The sequence below is a fragment of the Euleptes europaea genome, chromosome 1, assembly GCF_029931775.1.
Source record: "Euleptes europaea isolate rEulEur1 chromosome 1, rEulEur1.hap1, whole genome shotgun sequence".
Taxonomy (NCBI): domain Eukaryota; kingdom Metazoa; phylum Chordata; class Lepidosauria; order Squamata; family Sphaerodactylidae; genus Euleptes; species Euleptes europaea.
This window is the reverse complement of record NC_079312.1, coordinates 180,185,567-180,208,169: the sequence shown is the minus strand read 5'-3', so window position 1 is coordinate 180,208,169 and position 22,603 is coordinate 180,185,567.

The window sequence follows — 22,603 nt, the reverse complement described above, 5'->3', positions numbered from 1 at the left end:
GCCGTGTTGGTCTACAATAGAAGAGCAAGATTTGAGTCTACTAGCAACTTAAAGACCAAGACGATCTGAAGGGTATAAACTTGCGAGAGTCCTAAATCCGGAAGGTGCGTTTCCTGCCCTGCTATTCTATCAGATCTGTTGGGCGGTACATGGAAATCTCTGGACACCCTTGAAGATCTTTGATTCATATGTACAGCTGGATTTTGAATGGACTATCAACTGTTGTGGTTTCTATATGTTTGACATGTGATTGTATAACTGGCGTGTCTTGTGTAGAAGTCTGTACATATTTGTCACATCACTATGTTGTTATTTTGTGCCTGGTTGGTTACTTAATACACTGTATATAGTGAGCTTTTGTTTTTCTTATATTTAGTAGCAACCTCCAGGTGGTGGCTGGAGATCTCCCGCTATTACAACTGATCTCCAGGCGACAGAGATCAGTTACCCTGGAGAAAATGGCCACTTTGGCAATTGGACTCTATGGCATTGAAGTCCCTCCTCTCCTCAAGCTCCACCCCCATAATCTCTAGGTATTTTCCACCCCAGAGCTGGCAACCCTATGCTGAGAGGAAGACAAGAAACCCAGGAAGCTCTTTCGGTCTCTGGAGTCTCCATCATCCCAGAAGCTTTGCTTGCTCCAGGTGCAAGCGAGGCACTGAACCACCCCTACGGGCACAGGACTGGAATACTGCACCTTGTTTTTGTCCTGACGAAAGGGGGTGTGTGCACCATCTGTTGCTACAATCACATCCCCCAAGCGGCTTTGTGCCTTTGCAGCAGCTCCTGCTCATTTTCCACTTGACATCCTCCAGGCTCACATGTTTACCTCCGCCCACCGCCTTCCTCAAGATCACTCTTTCTTCCTTCCCGGTTTGGGCGAGGGATGGAAGGGTCGGGAATCAAACCCAGTTCTCCAGATCAGAGTCCACCACTCCAAACCACCGCTCTTAACCACTACACCATGCAGGCTCTCCACCACGCTAGCTACACCACGCTGGCAAGAGAGAAAGTGTCCATGAACGCACACTTGTGCATATCGAGGAACGTGCACCCTTCCAGTTGCACAACTCTGCCATGCTTCACTGCACCCCTCCCTTGACTGTTCCCCTTGGCAAACCCCTTCCCCCCCACAGTTTCCTTTCCCACTGAACTGCCTCTAAGAAGCTGGCCTTTTTCAGCTGTGTGTGTGAGAATTGCGCTTTATCATGGCCCGATGGTGGAGGAGGAGGCCCGTGACCCTATTCAGGGCAGTGTGACTCACACACACACACACACACACTCCGTGACTCAAAAAGCGAGCAAACAAAATGACATCAGTGAGGAAGAAATTAAGGGGCAGCCTCCGCAAACTCGTGGTTTTTGAAAAATGACTATTAGTTCCCTGCCGACCTCGCTCAGGATCCCCCGCTGGCTTCCTTTCAGCCTTCTGAAAGCCAGCTGAGAGCCAGCGTGGTGTAGCGGTAAAGAGCGGTGGTTTGGAGCGGTGATCTGGAGAACCGGGGTTTGATTCCCCTCTCCTCCACGTGAGCGGCGGAGGCTAATCTGGTGAACTGGAGTTGTTTCCCCACTCCTACACAGGAAGTCAGCTGGGTGACTCTGGGCTAGTCACAGCTCTCTCAGCCCCACCTATCTCACAGGGTGTCTGTTGTGGGGAGGGGAAGGGAAGGGGATTGTAAGCTGGTTTGATTCTCCCTTAAGTGGTAGAGAAAGTCGGCATATAAAAACCAACTCTTCTTTTTCTCTTTCCCCCCTCCCCCTCAAAATGGTGGAGACTTCCCCTGGGGATCAGTTCCCCCTGAGAAAATGGCTGTTTTGAAGGGCGGACTGTATCGCACTATACCCCACTGAGGTCCCGCCGCAAACCCTGCCCTCCTTAGGCTCCACCCCCAAATCTCCAGGAATTTTCCAACCCTAGGGTTGCCAATCTCCAGGTACTAGCTGGAGATCTCCTGCTATTACAAATGATCTCCAGCCGATAGAGGTCAGTGCCCCTGGAGAAAATGGCTGCTTTGGCAATTGGACTCTATGGCATTGAAGTCACTCCCCTCCCCAAACCCCACCCTCCTCAAGGTTCGCCCCAAAACCTCCCACTGGTGGTGAAGAGGGACCTTTCAACCCTATCCAACCCAGAGTTGGCTACCCTAGGGCAAAAGTCTTTTTGCCTTTTTATTTGCCTCTCTATTCCTGCTTAGATTGTCCTTTTTGCCGACTGCAACTACAACTCTGGACAGTGAAGAAAGCTGATAGGAAGAAAATAGATTCCTTTGAAACGTGGTGTTGGAGGAGAGTGTGACGGATACCTTGGACTGCCCAAAAAACAAATCAGTGGGTTATAGATCAAATCAAGCCTGAACTGACCCTAGAAGCTAAAATGACTAAACTGAGGCAGTCGTATTTTGGTCACGTCATGAGACGACAAGAGTCACTGGAAAAGACAGTCATGCTAGGAAAAGTTGAGGGCAGCAGGAAAAGAGGAAGACCCAACAAGAGATGGACTGACTCAATAAAGGATGTCACAGCCTTCAGTTTGCAAGATCTGAGCAAGGCTGTCAAAGACAGGACATTTTGGAAGATAGGGTCGCCATGAGTCGGAAGCGACTTGACAGCACTTAACACACACACACAACTACAACTCTTCCCTGTTTCCTCCCACTGAGAGTTTGCCTTGTTGGGCCATTCAAGTAAGGTTGCCCACTCTGGGTTGGGAATTTCAGGAGATTTGGGGGTGGAGCCTGGGAAAGGACCTCACTGGGATAAAACGCCATAGAGTCCACCTTCCTGACCAGCCATTTTCTCCAGGGGAATTGACTTCTGCAGCCTGGAGATCAGTTGTAATTCTGGGAGATCTCCAGGCCTCACCTGGAGGCTGGCACCCCTAGGCCATTGGCTCACTTGATCTTGGCCCTCCTCCAAAAACCCTCACGGCCTTTTGGTGTGGGATGAAAGATCTTCCCCCATGCTTTGAAAAGCACCTTGGCGTGACAAACTCCTACCTGGAAGGAATGAGTATGAAACTGACTTGTAGCTCACCACATCTGACACCCCTATAGGTAGGTTCCCCCCACACACATACACACTGTGTTAAGTACCTACACCCACTCCCTATTCACATGGAAAACTCTCAGCTGAGACAAGCTGTGCGTGAGATTTTTCATGCTGATTCCCCCACCAAAGAGCTTTCTCTGCAGGGATTTTGAGAAGAAGAAGAGTTCGTTTTTATATGCCGACTTTCTCTACCACTTAAGGGAGACTCAAACTGGCTTACAATCACCTTCTCTTCCCCTCCCCACAACAGGCACCCTGTGATGTAGGTGGGGCTGAGAGAGCTGTGACTAGCCCAAGGTCACCCAGCTGGCTTCGTGTGGAGGAGTGGGGAATCAAACCCAGTTCTCCAGATCAGAGTCCACCGCTCCAAACCACTGCTCTTAACCACAACACCATGCTGGTAATGTGCAAAACCCAGAATCAATATAGACTTTCCCTTACATTTCGTAAGGGAGTGCAGCCTTTTTAATATTGTCAAGAATGTCCAGAGATTCATAGATCCAGAGGGGAGCTGTATTGGTCTGCAGTAGAACTGCTAGATTTGAGTCCAGTAGCACCTTAGAGACGCACAAGTTTTTCGGGATATGAGCTTTCGGGGGTAGCTGTGTTGATCTGCAGTAGGGAGGGGCCGTGGCTCAGTGGTAGAGCATCTGCTTGGCTTGCAGATGGTCCCAGGTTCAATCCCTGGCATCTCCAGTTAAAGGGACCAGGCAAGTAGGTGATGTGAAACACCTCCGCCAGAGACCCTGGAGAGCCGCTGCCAGTCTGAGTAGACAATACTGACTTTGATGGACCGAGGGTCTGACTCAGTAGGAGGCAGCTTCATGTGTTCATATGCTAGACCTGCTAGATTTGAGGGGGCGGGGGTTGTGGAGGGGAGGGACTCCAAGGCCATAGAGTCCAATTGCCAAAGTGGCCATTTTCTCCAGGGGCACTGATCTCTGTCGGCTGGAAATCAGTTGTAATAGCGGGAGATCTCCAGCTAGCACCTGGAGGTTGGCAACCCTAGTCAGTAATGACCCGGTGCTTGCACAGGGGACTACCGATACCTTTAGCACGTTCTATCATTAACAACCGTGCTCGGCTCTTGCAAACTGTAGGCCGTGGCTTCCTTTATTGAGTCAAGCTTGAGTAGGATACAAGGATCCCTCAGAGAAATCACATGTCCCTACACCCCCGCCAACTCCAGAATCCCATTTTCCCTCCTCGGTACAAATTTGTGGTCACATCTCCCAGGAGCGAAAAAACCCTCCTTTTCTGGCAATGAGGGCAGTTGGCCAAGCAGTCTGGTTCTACCCACCAAAGCCCTTTGATTCAGTCTATCAGAGGGGCAAAATCACAATCTGTGTCTCGTCCTTCCTTTGAAACATGTCATTGTCTATGAAACTCTTCCGAGACAATATCGACAAGCCACGGCCATTGTGGGCTTCCTATTTGTTATGCACAAAGCTTCCAAACGGCAAACAGCCCGAAACGAATCACAAACAGATGGCGACCCTAGCCAAAGGCATCAAGGGGGTTTATAACACTGGGGGTGGGTGGGTAGAGGCATCAGTGGGTTTTCCCTGTCCCATCCTGGGGCTCTTTGGGGGCTTACTCTGCATGGCGGTTAAGGGGAGACACGATAGAGGTCTATAAAAGTATGCATGGTGTGGAGAGCGTGGACAGGGAGAAGCTTTTCTCCCTCTTGAGTAATACCAGAACGTGGGGTCATCTGCTGAAGCTGGAGGGTGAGACATTCAAAACTGATAAAAGGAAATATTTCTTCACACAACGCAGTTAAATTGTGGAACTCCCTGCCCCAGGATGTGGTGATGACTGCCAACTTGGGAGGCTTTAAGAGGGGAGAGGACATGTTCATGGAAGAGAGGAGTATTCATGGCTACTTGTAAAAATGGCTACTAGTCATGCTACATACCTATTCTCTCCAGGATCCGAGGAGCAGGCCTATTATATTAGGTGCCATGGAGCACAGGCAGGATGGTGCTGCTGCAGTCGTCTTGTTTGTGGGCTTCCTAGAGGCACCTGGTTGGCCACTGTGTGAACAGACTGCTGGACGTGACGGGCCTTGGTCTGATCCAGCAGGGCTTCTCTTACGTTCACCTGCCATCTTCGTTGCAATTTGATGAATGTCTAAAATCGGTTTCAGAACTGCAGTTTTCCAGCCGGATCGTTTTCTCCCTTCCTGCTTATTGATGCGCACTGGCACAAATGCGCATTGATTAAATTGCAGCGGCCAGGGGAATGTTGTTGGGATTGCAAGGGCGTTGTTTTAAGCAATGCACACAGGCCTTGCAGCCTGCAAAATGTTTGGCGAAAGGTTTTGATGGAGGGAGGAGATAAAACTCCTTGGGCCCTGGGACGTCTAGCTTGTGCATCTCCAGTAGAAGGGAGACAAGAGGAGAAGGAATTGTGTCCTGGCACGGCAGGCTGAAATCAAAGGGAACGGATAGTGATGTTTCTGCCCCCGCCTTCAATGGGGGTTATGCTCAAGAATCAGCCGGAATGCAATTCCAATTTTCGTTTCTTCTTTCCGTGGTCCTTTCCCACCTTTCCCACCAGTAGGGTTGCCAGGTCCCTCTTTGCCACGTGGGAGGTTTTTGGGGTGTAGCCTGAGGAGGACGGGGTTTGGGGAGGGGAAGGGACTTCAATGCCATAGAGTCCAATGGCCAAAGCGGCCCTATTCTCCAGGGGAACTCTCTATCGGCTGGTGATCAGTTGTAATAGCGGGAGATCTCCAGCTAGTACCTGGAGGTTGGCAGCCCTACCCACCAGTATGATAGCTAGCATGGTTATTGAGGCAACGGCAACAATTATTCCCATATAGTCTGCAAGTGAGGGGGGGGGGAACAGAAGAGGGGGGAAATTCCTGGTAAAATAGCTTAGTTTCAGAGGGTAGCCAAGTTGGCCTGAAGTAGAACAGTGAGATTCGAGTCCGGGAGCGCCTTTGAGAGCAGCAAGAGTTTGAGGGTATAAGCTTTCAAGAGCCAAAGCGCCCTTCGTCAGATATGAAGGTATCTGACGAAAAGAACATCATAGCCCAAAAATCTTGTTGGTCTCTTCAGGTGCTACTGGACTCGAAGCTAGCTGGTAAAATAACTGTATCAAAGAGGGGAGTAACCCCAAAGGATGGTCCTATCGGCCAACTGGATCAAAGTTCTTTGAGACATTAAGAACAATTCTACCCTCAGCAAACTGGGATTCCCACTCCTCTAGAAGTCGACTACATTAAAGGCCGTTCTCTTGGGGGCCTGACCTTGACATCTTCCACTGGGTTAAAGCCAGATGGGAACAGAGGTGGTGTGTCATCACCTGTGTTTGCGTAGCAACCCCGGGCTTCCTTGGTGGTCTCTCATCCAAGAACTAACCAGGGCCGACCCTGCTTAGCGTCCAGGATCCGAGGACAATGGGCTAGCCTGGGTCATCCACGGGCTGTATAAAATTCCTTCCTCCCACGAGAATTTGACCACAATTTTGGTTGCCTTTCTGGAGAAGAAAAGGAGGAAAGGAAGATTAGCTTCTCCAGGCATTTTGGTTGCTCGTTTTTTGGAGGCTGCAGAGAAGAGACGAAGGGAGGTGTTTTTAGGGATGGGTCTTATTTAAGTTTTATGGTTTTATTGTTCAAGACCTCCGTCTAAAAACAGGGGGGAAAGAAAGATGCTTCCCTGGGGCGGGGGCAGAAGACTGGGGCAGAGACTGCCAGGGGAGGCCAGCCTTCGGGAGTGCTAGTGGTTGACCGAGCGCTGACTGCTTCTCAGCTTGACACGTGGTTCTCAGTTACACACCATGTGGCTGTCCTTCACACAGCAGCCCGAGGATGTGGTTTTTCTTGATTTCCCTTTCTCATGCTCAGGTGCCTAAGAGTTTGTGTCCTCTATTTATTTTTGGTTTTCTCACATTTCAACAGTCTTAACAGTCGCATTTACAAAAGCACGACACGGAAACAAGATTTCACATCCTGAATATTACACTTGAAGTTAAATCGGGCTAGCCAAGTTGCGCATGCTTTCAAACCCAATAAATGTGAACCAGGTCCCTGCTAGGATTGCCAACCTCCAGGTGATGAACAGTACAGGAAACTGTATATACACAAAGTGCAAATATTTATAAGCTACTGAGGTGAAACATAGCTGCACTATGTGATGTACTTTACTGACGTCTGATTGCTCATACTTACCCTGTGTGGGAAGGAATGATGAATATGTAACAGCACTTTTGTATTAAGGACTGAAGAAAGATTTCCACTGCTGTGGATCTGAAACGGCCGTATCCATCGATGATTGTGGCTCTATATGAACTTTACACAAGGATTACAATATTAGCACTCATTTGGTACTCAGTTCTTTGGAACTTCCTCTATATATTTGTGGTACTCAGTTGAGACCTTTGGAAATTTTTCTACATTTTTTGTGTGAACTGTACATATTGTATATAATGGTGTTGTATATATGTCACGTATATGGTCTATGTTTCACCTCAGTAGCTTATAAATATTTGCACTTTGTGTATATACAGTTTCCTGTACTGTTTTTCTAAACCTTTTGGTACGAGTACAGAGGTGCCGTTTTTCTCCCCAACCTCCAGGTGATGGCTGCTATTATAACTGATCTCCAGGTGACAGAGATCAGTTCACCTGGAGCAAATGGCTCTTTTGGAAGGCGGGCTCTATGGCATTATACCCCATTGAATTCCCTCTCCTCCCCAAACCCCACCTTCTTCAGGGCCCACCCCCACCCCCAAATATCCAGGTATCTCCCAACCTGGAGCTGGCAACCCTAATTCCTGCAGCTACGTCCAAAATTCTCTGCTAGATGGGCGGGACCTCAAGGGGGGTACAGTGTCACAGAGTCCACTCTCCAAAGCCCCCATTTCCCCAGGGAAACAGATCTCTGTCATCTGGAGATCAGTTGTAATGCAAGGAGATCTCCAGGCCCCACCTGGTGCTTCTCAACCCTACTAAATTCGATGCTTTATTTGCTGAATGGAATATTACACACACAAGAGCACCTTTGTATCACCCTCAAGCAAATGGGGAAATAGGCATGCTCCTCTGATCCTGGAGAGAATAGGTATGCATCACGGCTAGCATCCATTTTGACTTCTTCTATGTGCTCCTTAATATCCACAGATTATGAAGCAGCTTGCTTATAGTTTTCTATTCCAATTCTTACACAATTATATATAAGAATGAGCAGGATGACCACGGGGCAGCTACGGCACTATGATCATTCTTTGCCTTAGATTCCTGGGAAAATGACTCATCCAATATATAGCTCATACTTTGAAACGCTTCCTAGTAACAGAGAGAAACTGCTGAGTACCGCAGACGTGATTCATTTTATAAGTTCCGTAAAATTTATTTCCGTTTTTTAAAGTCCCTCATATTTTACCAGTTATAACTAAAACGGACGGCGCAAAAAGAATTTAAGGCATCAATTTAATGACTTTGTGTCTGCAATTTTTTTTAAAAAGAGAATTTAACATATAAGATTGTAATGTAATTAAGTTGCTAAAGTTTAAAAACCAGTTCCATCGCATCTGAGGGATTTTTTTTTTTAATCGAACATACTTAAGATTGTAAATTGTTCTTTGGATATTCATCAACCTAAACACGCCGTCTACTAAAATAAAGCGAAAACACTCTTTCTTTCAATTCTCCTTAACATTTCTGGCTGAATAAAAAGTGCTGCCAAAAACCAGAGGCGCCCATGGTAACATTCAAGCAAACTGCAAGAGAGCTTTCTCCCTGGGTGAACATCCCAGGACCGTTTCACACATTACGCAGCAACAAACCTGAGCGAACTGGAACTCAGAGAGCCAGGCCAAACCTGACTCCATAACTTCTACATATCGGCATGACACCCGTACTTACAAACAGGGATTTGTTGCGAGCCCCCTTTAGATGCATGCATGAAATATCTTTGTACAAAGTAGCCCTGAGGGTAATCTCACACCATAATGTACCTTTGGTTCTCTTTTGCACACATCAGAGCCAATATATGTAACCCCTGCATTTTCACGTGCACGAGCAGAGGAGAAACTGGAGATACACTTGGGTCGGGCACTCGGTCTTTACGTTTAAAAGTCCGCGTTGGACACTTATGTGGAGAACCAGGCATGTGAAAATGTGTGCTCTGGCATCCTCTAGTGGTCCTTCAAAGACATAGTGGCACCCTTTACCTTCCAAGATGTGGTTCTCAAACGGTGGTGGAGGACTCAGGAGTGGGTTGCGATTCCCACACGGGGCCAATGAAGCTGGGAGCGGGGCCATCTTAACGCATGGGCCCTCTGGGCAGTTGCCTGGGGCCCTACGAGCATAGGGGCCCCATGCTAATCTTTCTTTGTTTCCCCCTGTTCTTAGACCGAGGTCTTCAACAATAAAACCATAAAATGTAAAGAAGACCCATCTCTAAAAACAGCTCCCTTCGACCTTTCTCTGCAGCCTCCAAAAAGCGAGCAACAAAAGAAGTACGCTGAGGGTCTGCGTCCTCTAGGAGAAACTGAACCTTTTGCTCCAAAGTTGCTCGAGAAAATGCGGACCATTTGTTAAAACATGGTGTAATCCGTTTTAGCCTAAATTGGTACATGTAAGGACAGTGAAAACGATATGTACCAAGGAGTCCCCTGACTGAAGAGGGCAGGGACACAGCTTGTCTGAAAAAGGGATCCTTAGAGTACGGCCCAGCAAAACCATTGAAAAAGGGCAATTAAATCTTGAATACGTAACGATTCTACATCACTTTGGACTAAGCAGAGAATCCAGATAGGACCCATGTTAATCTATGGATCTTGTGACTTGCTGTCAGGGAATGAATTAATACTATACTAAACTACAAACATTTGTGATTGGAAAATGCATATTTAGCATGTGTTTTACGCAAGATAATCAACAATATTCATGTTAATTTGGGTTTGGATTAAGAATACTGAAGTTTACTGTAAGAAAGGACTTGTTCATTATGGAAGCACCAATAAATATATATTTAATTTTATCAGCCATTTACATTTTTATTCCTGTGAGTGGTTGTGTAGGTAGAGGGCCCCAGCGCACTGCTTTGCTAATCGTGCTGTTAAGCAGACCTTGGCTGGGAGGGAGGGGAAAGAGGAACAATTTGAGCTGGAAGAAGACGACGTTGGTTTTTATATGCCGACTTTCTCTACCATTTAAGGGAGAATCAAACGGACTTGCAATCACTTTCCCTTCTCCTCCCCACAAAAGACACCCTATGAGGTAGGTGGGGCTGAGACAGTGTGCCTAGCCCAAGGTCACCCAGCTGGCTTCGTGTGTAGGAGTGGGGAAACAAATCCAGTTCACCAGATCAGCCTCCGCCGCTAGTGTGGAGGAGTGGGGAATCAAACCCGGTTCTCCAGATCAGAGTCCACCGCTCCAAACCACGGCTCTTAACCACTACACCACGCTGGCTCTCTATTACACCAGGCAGCTCTGAGAAGAGGGGGGCTCAGGGGCAAATGTGTGAAGCACGGCGGTGGCTCAGTTCCGCTATTTATTTATAAATACTAAACGTTAAAAATATAATTAGCTTGTTCAGTATTAACCGAAGGGAGAATCTTACATTTTATGTCGGGGAGGGGAACAGGGGCCTAGAGTTAGACTGCAAGGGAGTCCAAAAAGTAGTCAGTTGAGAAGTGGATCTGGCTTCCAAAAGGTGCAAACTGCTTCCAAAAGGTGCAAACTGCCTTAAAACCGTGCGGTGTGGTCGAGAGCATCGGATGACGGCGTTCCTTCCGTCCCTTTCCTTTGCCATCCTTTCCACTGTCCAGACATTCGACTGCTTAAAAACGACTTCCAGCTGTTCAGCTCGACATTTGAAAATACGGCGTGTAGCACGTTTTTTAAACAAGACAACCCTGAGGTCGTGGGACAAGGAACAGAAAAGGCATTCCGTCTTCCTGGCCACAATGTGTGGATCGGTCCCTGCCGAAGTTGGAAGAGCCAAAGCATTGCTTGAAATTCCAGCCGGGGACCAAATGCCACGTGAAATGAACCTGTGCATGTCCAGAAATAGAAACCATTTGCAGGTTGAAAGCTGCAATCATGGCGTTGACTCCAGATAACCCCCACGAATCTAGCGGCAGTAATAGGATCCAGGAAGGTACGTCACACCGCAAAGGTCAATAGTTCTGGCCCGATTCCTCCGGTGCTCATAGAGGAGCCCCCTGCTAGATGCGGCCCTTCCTGTCTTTCTCCTTTCAAAGCAAGTATCCTGCTAACGTTTCCCATCAAACAGCTGGATGCAGCCACCAGATCGCTTCCAGGACATCTCTCCTGGGCAGACTGAGGTGCCGAGATCTCGGCCGTTCGATCGCCGCGAGTCTTGGGGAGAGATCTCGACGGGGAGGAGACGTTGGTAAGAAAAAGAAACCCGGCGCAGGCCAGAATGTCTGCCTCCACCTCTTGTAGTGAGCGTGCACATTACCCATAACAAAGTGCACAATCCGCCAGTCTCCATCCTGTAACATCACTGCCCGGCGTGCGGAGAAAGTTTCCCCGTTTTCTCCCCGCGACAAGGTGGGGTGATGGGTCCTGAAAGCAGTTCCAACCTTGCTGTCTCCGGGCCGTGGTTCTCTCCAGTTCCCAAAAGCCCTCCGTCTGCTTATACAACAGTCTGTGCGTTGCCGTTCAGACACTTTGTCTCCGAGGGTTTTCCTTGCCCTTTCTTCTGCTGCAAGCGGTATTTCCGAATCTTACGAGCTTTGTAGTGCATATAATAGCCCACCCCAACTATAGAAGCGAGTATCACCATGCCGAGAATCCCCAACAATATTGCTAGGGTCGGGGGCTCATCAACTGACAAAGACAAAAAAAAATCACATTATTAAAATTTGACACTGGTGAATCCCATATAGAAGAGAATCATAAAATCTTAGAGTTGGAAGGGACCACCAAGGTCATCTAGTCCAACCCCCTGCACAATGCAGGAAATTCACAACTACCTCCCTTTCATACCCCGTGACCCCTACTCCATGCCCAGATGGCGGCCAAGATGCCCCCCCCCTCATCATCTGCCCAAGGTCATAGAATCAGCATTGCTGACAGATGGCCATCTAGCCTCTGCTTGAAAATCTCCAGGGAAGGAGAGCTCACCGCCTCCCGAGGAAGCCTGTTCCACTGAGGAACAGCTCTAACTGTTAGAAAATTCTTCCTAACGTTTAGCTGGAGACTCTTTGGATTTAATTTCAACCCGTTGGTTCTGGTCCGACCTCCTGAGGCAACAGAAAACAACTCGGCACCCTCCTCTATATGACAGCCCTTCAAGTACTTGAAGATGGTTATCCTATCCCCTCTCAGTCTTCCCCTGTCCAGGCTAAACATACCCAGCTCCTTCAACCTTTCCTCATAGGACTTGGTCTCCAGACCCCTCACCATCTTTGTTGCCCTCCTCTGGACACGTTCCAGCTTGTCTACACCTTTCTTAAATTGTGGTGCCCAAAACTGCACACAGTACCCTAGGTGAGGTCTAAACAGAGCAGACTAAAATGATTTTGGCACAAGCAAGTCAAAGGTCTGTTTCTTACGACAAAGAGGCCAACTCACTTTCCACACGGATAGTCACAGAGGTGACAGCAAAGCCATGTGCATTGGAAGCATTACAGTTATAGCTGCCTTGGTGGTCTATGGTGACGTGCACTGGTGCGCTGATATTGTAAAGCACCCCGTCTTTTCGGCATTCAATTTCCGGCCTCGGGTTTCCCCGGGCTGAACAGATGAACGTTTCCTGACTGCCGGCCTTCCAAATCAGGGCGCTGGGACAGGTGGAATTATTCATCTGGGGCCCATCTGGAAAGAAGGAGGGAATCTGGTTATTTTCCTCGGCAAGAAGAAGAAGAGTTGGTTTAGATATGCTGACTTTTTCTACCACTTAAGGGAGACTCAAACCGGCTTACAATCTCCTTCCCCTCCCAACAACGGACACCCTGTGAGGTAGGTGGCACTGAGAAAGCTCTAAGCGTGCTGTGACTAGCCCAAGGTCACCCAGCAGGCTTCAGGTGTAGAAGTGGGGAAACCAACCTGGTTCACCAAATTAACTTCCGTCGCTCATGTGGAGGAGCGGGGAATCAAACCTGGTTCTCCAGATCAGAGTCCACCGCTCCAAACCACCGCTCTTAACCACTACACCACGCTGGCAAGGCACAATGTTGCACAGTATCCTACTTCCTTATGTTAAATGGTGGCCGGGGTGGATAGAAAAGCATGAATTTAATGCTCTGGAGGCGATCCTGGAACTGGCATGGATGTAATCCTGACATGGCATCCAATGAATAATTCCATGCTGGCCATAATTACACGAGGAATAGAGAATAAACTGCTGCTATCATACTGCCCTTGTACAAATCTGTGGTGAGACCACGCTTGGAATGCTATGTACAGTTCTGGTCAACACACCTAAAAAATGATATTGCAGAGCTTGAGAAGGGGCAGAAAAGAGCAACCAAAATGATCGGAGGACTAGAGCAACTGCCCTGTGAGGTGCGATTAAAACACTTAGGGCTGTTTAGCTTGGGAAGAAGGTTGTTAAGGGGTGACATGTTAAAGGTCTATAAGTTATGCATGGTATGGAGAGAGTGGACAGGGAGAAGCTTTTCGCCCTCTCTCATAATACCAGAACGCTGGTCATCTGTTGGAGCTGGAGGATGAGAGATTCAAAACAGATAAAAGTATTCACACAACGTATAGTGAAATTGTGGCACTCCCTGCCCCAGGATGTGGCAATGGCTGCCAACTTGGAAGGCTTTAAGAGGGGAGTGGACATGTTCGTGGAGGAGAGGGCTATTCATAGCAACTAATAAAAATGGATACTAGTAATGATGCATACCTATTCTCTCCAGGATCAGATGACCATGCCTGTTATATTAGGTGCATGGGAACGCAGGCAGGACAATGCTGCTGCAGTCGTCTTGTTTGTGGGCTTCCTAGAGACACCTGGTTGGCCCCTGTGCGAACAGACTGCTGGACTTGATGGGCCTTGGTCTGATCCTGCAGGCCTTATGCTCTTACGGAGGAAGGGGCTATCCATGGCTACTAGTCAAAATGGCTACTAGTCATGATGCATCCCTATTCTCTCCAGTCTCAGAGGAGCATGACTATCATATTAGGTGCTGTAGAACACAGGCAGGATAATGCTGCTGCAGTATAAGGCAGCTTCACGTGTTCATGTTTTTATACATTATTGATGTATTCTATTTTTATGTTGTGAATCGCCCCGAGCCCCGCTTTGCCAGTGGGAAGGCCAAATACAAACAAAATATTACTATTATTGATATTCTTATTGCAGAATCTTAACAACGACGCAAAGGGTGGGCACAGAATTTCCTACTCACAGTAGACAGTGAGAACTGCAGAGGTCTTCTTGATGACTGGCCTCCCCTTGGTCTTCAGCTCCACTTGACACGTGAATTCCTGCCCGTCGTCCTCTTCTCCCGCCGTCGCTGCATACCTGAGGGGAAGGCCGTCTCCGCGTGCCAAAAACCCCTTGCTGTTTCGGATCTGTGTTGAAAAGGTACGGGGCTGGGTGTCTTCAGGATGGGAGTCGTCGCAAACAATGTTCACACTGTGGTTGACAAGGGCCTCTTGGGGATTGATGGTCAGGATGAGGTCAGGTAAATCTGCAAGGTAACGGAGCATAGCGCACGGTTGAACTTCTACGTTGGTTAACTATGATTTTATGTATCGGGGGTCCCTAACATGGTGCCAGCGGAGGCCTTAGGTAGGGTTGCCAACTGCCCGGTGGTGGCGGGCAAAATCCCGCCAATCCGCTGGGCTGCCTGCCGACCAGCTGAGGGTCGGCAGGCCAAAAAGACCCCCCAGCAGGGGGTGGCGCATGCTGCGTGCCCCGTATACCATCCCTACGTCTTAATAACAATAATTTATTAATATGGTCACTGACCAGCAAAAAAAACCCAACAACAGCCACAACAGATAATAAGAAAACCACCACAACAGCTACTACTGCTACTACAAATAATCTAAGCCTAAAAATTACATATTACATGCATGAATAAAATTTATATAAATATCGTATCACTTGGTGACCCCCTTAATATTCTGAGTAATAAAGTATTTCTGTCACTCTTATCCTGTCAGGGTACGACATATTTTAATAGCTGCAGTGCAGAATGTAGCAGTCAAGAGTGTAAACTGTGATTTTTTCATCAGTTAGGGGCTTCTTAGCCAGAAACTCATCTCGTTGGTCAGGGGAAAGTGTTAGGCAAAGGGGAAAGAACCCTTGTGCGGACTTCCTGGTAGAATGAACAGCGGATCAAGACATATTCTGAAGTTTCTATATCCTCTGACCCACAAGGGCAAAGCCTTTCTGGCCGTGCCTACCACACTTCCTGGTTTACCCAGAAGCGAAGCGGACGCTCTAGCAATCTCCACCGAAACTCCATGAAAACTTCAGAGTTTCAGCAGAGATTGCTAGAGCGTCCGCGTCGTTTCTGGGCAAACCCAGAAGTGACGTAGTTGCGTCACGCCAGGCGCGCATGCGCATCACACACCTAAACCCATGCTCCCGAAAAGCTCAGCCGGTGGAGCAAGAGAGCTTGGCAACCCTAGCCATGATGCCTGCCATGACATTTCCTGGCTACCACCGAGTGTTTTGATAAAAGTGGACTGGGCCAGATAGGGATTTTCTCCAGCAAGGCTTCTGACTGGCTGTGCAAATTTTAAAAAATACTGCTTTGACAACAGCTGCCCCCACAGCACAAGGATCTTCACTGGGTGACTGAAGGTAAACCGCAGCAGCCACTCTGTGGCTGGCTCCACCTCCTGCGGCAGACGGCAGCCATGTTGGTATGCCGTAGAACAGACAGATTCAGGTCCAGTAGCACCTTATTAGAGACCAACAAAATTTTCACCATATGAGCTCTTGAGACTCAAAGTTCCCTTTGTCAGATATGAGTCGGAACGGAGTTGGATCTAACTCGTATCTGACGAAGGGAGCGTTGACTCTCGAAAACTCATGCCCCGAAAATCTTGTAGTTTTCTAAGGTGCTACTGAACTCAAGACTTTCTATTCCTTGGCTCCACCATCAACCAAAAGGGAGACTGCAGACAAGAAATCAGAAGGAGATTGAGACTGGGAAGGGCAGCCATGAAGGAGCTAGAAAAGATTTTGAAGTGTAAGGATGTGTCACTGGCCACTAAGACTAGATTGATTCATGCCATCGTATTCCCCATTACTATGTATGGGTGTGAAAGCTGGACAGTGAAGAAAGCTGATGGGAAGAAAGCAGATTCCTTTGAAATGTGGTGTTCGAGGAGAGAGTTACGGATTCCGTGGACGGCCAAAAAAACAAATCAGTGGGTTATGTAATGTTCTACTGCCTTATCGTATTAATATTCAATCACAATAAAACAGTTGGAAGCTGAAGAATCAAAGCAGGTTATTTTATTGGCCAATATAACAAAATGCTGGTGAAAATTGCTTAAAGCGCAGAGCAATTTCCACACACATCAAAGGATTGCAAGCATGGATATAGACTTTGATAATGGGTGGTTACAGAAACGTAATACACACGTAACACTGAACTGTTCAATAAACTTTTTGGACGTATAAGCAATTATTTGCATATCCAATAGAAAATGCTCTTCAAGGCGTTGCCTAATGGTTAATGAGGAGGCACAGCTTCACATTCCAAGATGACATGTCTTGTCTTAAATCAAAGCTCCAGGCTTAATTAAGCAACCTGCCTGTACCAAGAGGGAATGACCTCACCTAGTCAGCTGCCTGCAAACTGCTTGCTGGGTCACTCTGACCCAGGCTCCTCAGCTAATGAATGTAGCTTGACCAAAGTACATGTTACCCATAATGCAAAGTGATTCTAGACTTGTACATAAGAATCTATATATGTGTGTGTGTGTTATGCTATGTGAATATGCATATATGTGACAGCATATATGTTTTCTCTATAAACTAAGTTAATTAGGGCACTACAGTTATAGATCAAATCAAGCCTGAACTGACCCTAGAAGCTAAAATGACTAAACTGAGGCTGTTGTATTTTGGTCACGTCATGAGACGACAAGAGTCACTGGAAAAGACAGTCATGCTAGGAAAAGTTGAGGGCAGCAGGGAAAGAGGAAGACCCAACAAGAGATGGACTGACTCAATAAAGGAAGCCACAGCCTTCAATTTGCAAGATCTGAGCAAGGCTGTCAAAGACAGGACATTTTGGAGAACTTTCATTCATAGGGTCGCCATGAGTCGGAAGTGACTTGACGGCACTTAACACACACACACACACACACACACACACACACACACATACTGAACTCAAATCTAGCTGTGGTAAGCTTAAGATTCTTTCCCATTTGGGTTAGGAAACGCCACCGGAGAGGTTCACACACGCCCATGACGGCGGCGACACTCACTGTACACATTTACTTTCTCCTCCACGCTTTTTGTCACTGGCCCCAGAGAAACGGTGCATTTCAGGGCATGGCTTCCCACCACCGAAGGCAAAACCTGAGCCCGGGCCCTTGCCGAATCCCCCGATACGTTCACACGGAGGGTCAGCCTCTCCCCGGCGTAAGTCAGTTCAAACTGGGCCTCCTCGGCTGGGAAAACCCCGGTCACCTCGCAAGTGACCGTCTCGGAGGTGTTCAGTTCCATATCGTGCGAAGCACTGAGCTGGGGATTCGATGGGAAAACTGTCGAGACAACGGGAAAAAAGAAACGCATCAGCTATTAAAACAGCAACACTTATAATTTATACAGTACTTTGGCTCCGTGCTTGGAACAAATATGACCACAGAGATATTGCGAGAAACAGGGCAGGAATACCACTTTTGCAGGGTGGAAGGTAGGGGTGCCAACAGTGCTTGGCAGTGGAGGTTGTGGGGGGTGGGGAGAGGCAGAATCATAAGAACATAAGAAAGGCCCTGATGGATCAGACCCAGGCCCATCAAGTCCAGCAGTTTGTTCACACAGCGGCCAACCAGGTGTCTCTAGGAAGCCCACAAGCAAGACGGCTGCAGCAGCACCATCCTGCCTGTGTTCCTTGTCCACTCTCTCCATGCCATGCATCATTTTAGAGACCTCTATCATGTTTCCCCTTAACCACCTTCTTTCCAAGCTAAACAGCCCTAAGAGTTTTAATTGCTCCTCATAGGGCAGTTGCTCTAGCCCACTGAAGAGAGAAATTAAAAAGAAAAATAAGACCTCATCTACTTACAGGACGTTTTGATCATCAAGTTCCTGGAGATTCCTAGAGCTACCCAGAAGTGACAAGGGTATCGCCAAAGGAATCGCCAGAGACTCTATGGTAATCTAGGATAACCACCCTCCCCCCTTTGGCCCCCGTTTCTGCCTGCCGATCAGGTGAGCAGCGGTGGGCAAGGGCCACATCTACCTGGAGGTCTCCCACCATAAGTGGGCAAATGGGAACCCTAGTGGAAAGAAAAGGAAGAATATACACCCCTCTCACACCAATGAATGTAAGAGGGCCACCGGTCAGATGCTCTCAGCTTTAACAAGACCAGTATCCTATTGAGTCAGAGCAGGGAAACTTCCCCTGCAGAGTATCTGAGTGGATTTGGTGATCTGCTGCCGCGAACTCTCCATTCACCTAGGAATGTTTGGAGGGGAGATGCCTTTCACACACCCACATGGGGTTGACAGCCTCTGGATGGGGCCTGGAGTTCCCCCGGAATTACAACTGATCTCCAGAAATCACCCACCCTTGGGAAAACAGGTGCATCAGAGGGTGGACTCTATGGCATGACACCCTGCAGAGTTCCCTCTCCTCCCCACCCCAAATTCTGCCTTCCCCTGGTTCCATCCCCAAATCTCCAGGAATTCCCCAACTCACCGTTGGCAACCCTAACTCACCGTTTCTCTGAACAGGGGCAAAGGGAAATAAACGGTGAGCATGAATTCCTAAGTGGTACTAAAGCATGCATTTTCCCCTGGGATAAGCAACGGGACTGTCCATCTCTAATTCCACCCAATTGATGCCGAAACAGAGGCCAAGGGAACCTGAACAGCCATTGGTAGAAAAGCCATTGCTTCTAGACCATGAGAATCTATGGCTTCATTTCAAACAAGCAGGAGAGATTGAACACATGAAGCTGCCTTATACTGAATCAGACCCTTGGTCCATCACAGTCAGTGTTGCCCACTCAGACTGGCAGCGCCTCTCCAGGGTCTCAGGCAGAGGTCTTTCACATCACCTACCTGCCTAGTCCCTTTAACTGGAGACGCCGGGGATTGAATCTGGGACCTCCTGCATGCCAAGCAGATGCTCTGCCACTCAGCCACAGCCCATCCCCTACTGAATCAGACCCTTTATCCAGCAAGGTCAGTATTGTCTACACAGACCGGCACTGACTCTCCAGGGTCTCAGGCGGAGGTCTTTCACATCACCTACTTGCCCAGTCCCTTTAACTGGAGATGCCGGGGATTGAACCTGGGACTTTCTGCATGCCAAGCAGATGCTCTGCCACTGAGCCACGGCCCCTCCCCATTCTTTCTCTGATGTCATCTGGTCTTATTGCCTTTTCTGTTTGCAAGGAATTGGATGTAAACTCACCGACAGTCTTCAACGATTGGTTGAGGGAGGCCTTTTCGAAGAGAGGCCCTTCTGGTCTCAGATCCAGGGCTGCACGGCAGCTGATTTCCTCCCCACGGTCAGTCCGTCGAGCAGTTACAGTGTGGTTCACCACAACATCCCTAGCTTCACGCTCAGCGTGCTTCTCAAATGTCGACGTGTGCAATTTCTTCCCCCCTTGGAGGAAGGTCACAGACAGGTTCCGGATGGGGGCAACGTTGGAAACCCAGCAGGTGAAGGTATAGTTTTTCCCCACCTCCATCGCTGGGACCGGATTCAACTCGACAAGCTCTGGAGTTCCTGCAGCAGTATAAGAAAGGGACCAATCTTCAGTGGTTAATATATCATAACGGGGAAGATCAAGGTGATGGAACAACCTTTCCATTTCTCTTTCTGAATCAGATAAGGAAATAAGCCAGTGTGGGGCAGCTGTTAGAGGGTCGGATAAGGATCCCACTCTGCCATGGGTGACCTGTCAGCAGTCACGTGCTCTCAGCCTAGCCTACCTAACAGGGTTGTGAGGATAAACATGTTTTGACCACGCTGTGTCTCAAGCTACCCAAGGAGAATGGATGAAATGCGCACGTCTTTGCTCAGGGACAGAAGGCTGGCAAATCCATTCTCAACTGGACCCAACTTCCAGCGTGGTGTAGTGGTTAAGAGTGGTGGACTCTAATCTGGAGAACCGAGTTCAATTCCCCACTCCTCCACATAAGTGGTGGAGGCTAATCTGGTGAACTGGGTTTGATTCCCTACTCCTCCACATGAGCGTTGGACTCCAATCTACCAGGTTTGATTCCCCACTCCTACACATGAAGCCAGCTGGGTGACCTTGGGCTAGTTACAGTTCTCTTAGAGCTCTCTCAGCCCCACCTACCTCACAGGGTGTCTGTTGTGGGGAGGGGAAGGTGATTGTAAGACAGTTTGATTCTTCCTTAAGCGGTAGAGAAAGTTGGCATATAAAAACTAACTCTTCTTCAGAGGAGTTCTGGGCTCAGCTTGTAATGTGGGGTTTTGTTTTGGAAGGGTGTGTGTTTGAACACTTGAGTTTGCCTCGACAAGTTTCCCTATCCTAATCATTTACTGATGGCCTTCAGCTTCCAAGCCCCCAGTTCCACCAGCGCCCTTTCCCGAAAAGATCTGCTTCTTCGTGATTCATCTGAACTTTGGCCTGGCAACTCATGCAATAAAACTGTTCTTCAATTGTTTGAAACATTTCCCAGTTGGATGTAGCCCGCAGGCACCTACACAGTGGGGAATCCCAAACCCTGAAGGAGAGAGTCCTCATGTCCCCATGAAGTGACGTCCAGCTTATTTATTTATTTTTTGAATTTCTACTCCGCTCTATCACAGCCAAGGCCAGGCTCAGAGCAGCTTACATCAAACATCATTCACATAATCTAAATTACATTACATCATTTTGTATGTAGTCGATATTACATCAAAATACAAAAATGTAATTCTAAAATAAAAACCATGATTCGTAAAAGCTAAAATCAAAAAACTGGCGCCCAGTTTCTAACCCCGCAGGTTGGCAGCCAGCCCAGAGGGGAACGGTTAGGATCCCCAAGTCAAGACAAGCCCTGAAATAAGGAAGGGAGGTTAGCTAGGAGGAGGGGCTGTGGCTCAGTGGTAGAGCATCTGCTTGGCATGCAGAAGGTCCCAGGTTCAATCCCTGGCATCTCCAGTTAAAGGGACCAGGCAAGTAGGTAATGTGCAAGACCTCTGCCTGAGACCCTGGAGAGCCTTGGAGAGGGGCTGTGGCTCAGTGGTAGAGCATTTGCTTGGCATGCAGAAGGCCCCAGGTTCGATCCCCGGCATCTCCAGTTAAAGGGACTAGGCAAGTAGGTAATGTGCAAGACCTCTGCCTGAGACCCTGGAGAGCCTTGGAGAGGGGCTGTGGCTCAGTGGTAGAGCATTTGCTTGGCATGCAGAAGGCCCCAGGTTCGATCCCCGGCATCTCCAGTTAAAGGGACTAGGCAAGTAGGTAATGTGCAAGACCTCTGCCTGAGACCCTGGAGAGCCGCTGCCGGTCTGAGCAGACAACACTGACTTTGATGGACCAAGAGTCTGATTCAGTAGAAGTTTTCAACCATAGGCCTGGCGGAACATCTCCATCTCATTGGCCCTGCCAGACACTTCTCGGGCCGGGGACTATCTCCAAGTTGTTTGCTGAGTGTAATGCTCTTTGGGGGGCATGCAGAACCCAGAGAAGTCATCCCTGTATGGACAATCCCGCACGGGACTTACGGTAAACAGTGAAGTTCACACGAAGGGGTTTCAGGTCTTCGGTATCAGCACAGTCGAAGTAGCATGAAGGTGCAGTATCCCAGTAGCTGACGTTGGCAAGTCGGAAAGCTTTCCAGGTGGGTCCCTCTCCTACAAGCTCCTTCTCCAGGTTGGTCTCCAGACCACCAGACACCACGTTCTGGCAGCTGGTGCTACAATTTAGCACTGCGGGGCTTCCGAATTCCACTACAGGATTCTCTGGCCAGGCACTCACGAAGGGTTGCTCTAAAAGCACAAATACACACCAATTGAGTTCTCTAACAAGCAACGTTTACAAACAAAAAAAATACTACCATTTGCACACACAAAAATTCATTAAAGGGAATCTTAAGTGGTGAGATTCTGGGGGAGGAACATGATAGAGAGGGATGTGATTCCACAGAGACAACCCCTCTGAAGCGGCCAGGTACTCAAAAAGGGTTGCTTTTCAGCCTCTAAAAGCACAAATACAAGCCACTTGAGTTCTCTAACAGAACATCATTTACAAACAAATAAACAAGCAAAAAATACTTCCAGGACTGAATTTTTATACAAGCTGTAAGAAGATACAGAATTGCAAAATTATGGTAGAGGAATATATATGTGTGTGTATATAAATATAAAATATGTGTGTGTGAAGTGCCTTCAAGTCGCAGCCGACTTATGGCGACCCCTTTTTGGGGTTTTCATAGCAAGAGACTAACAGAGGTGGTTTGCC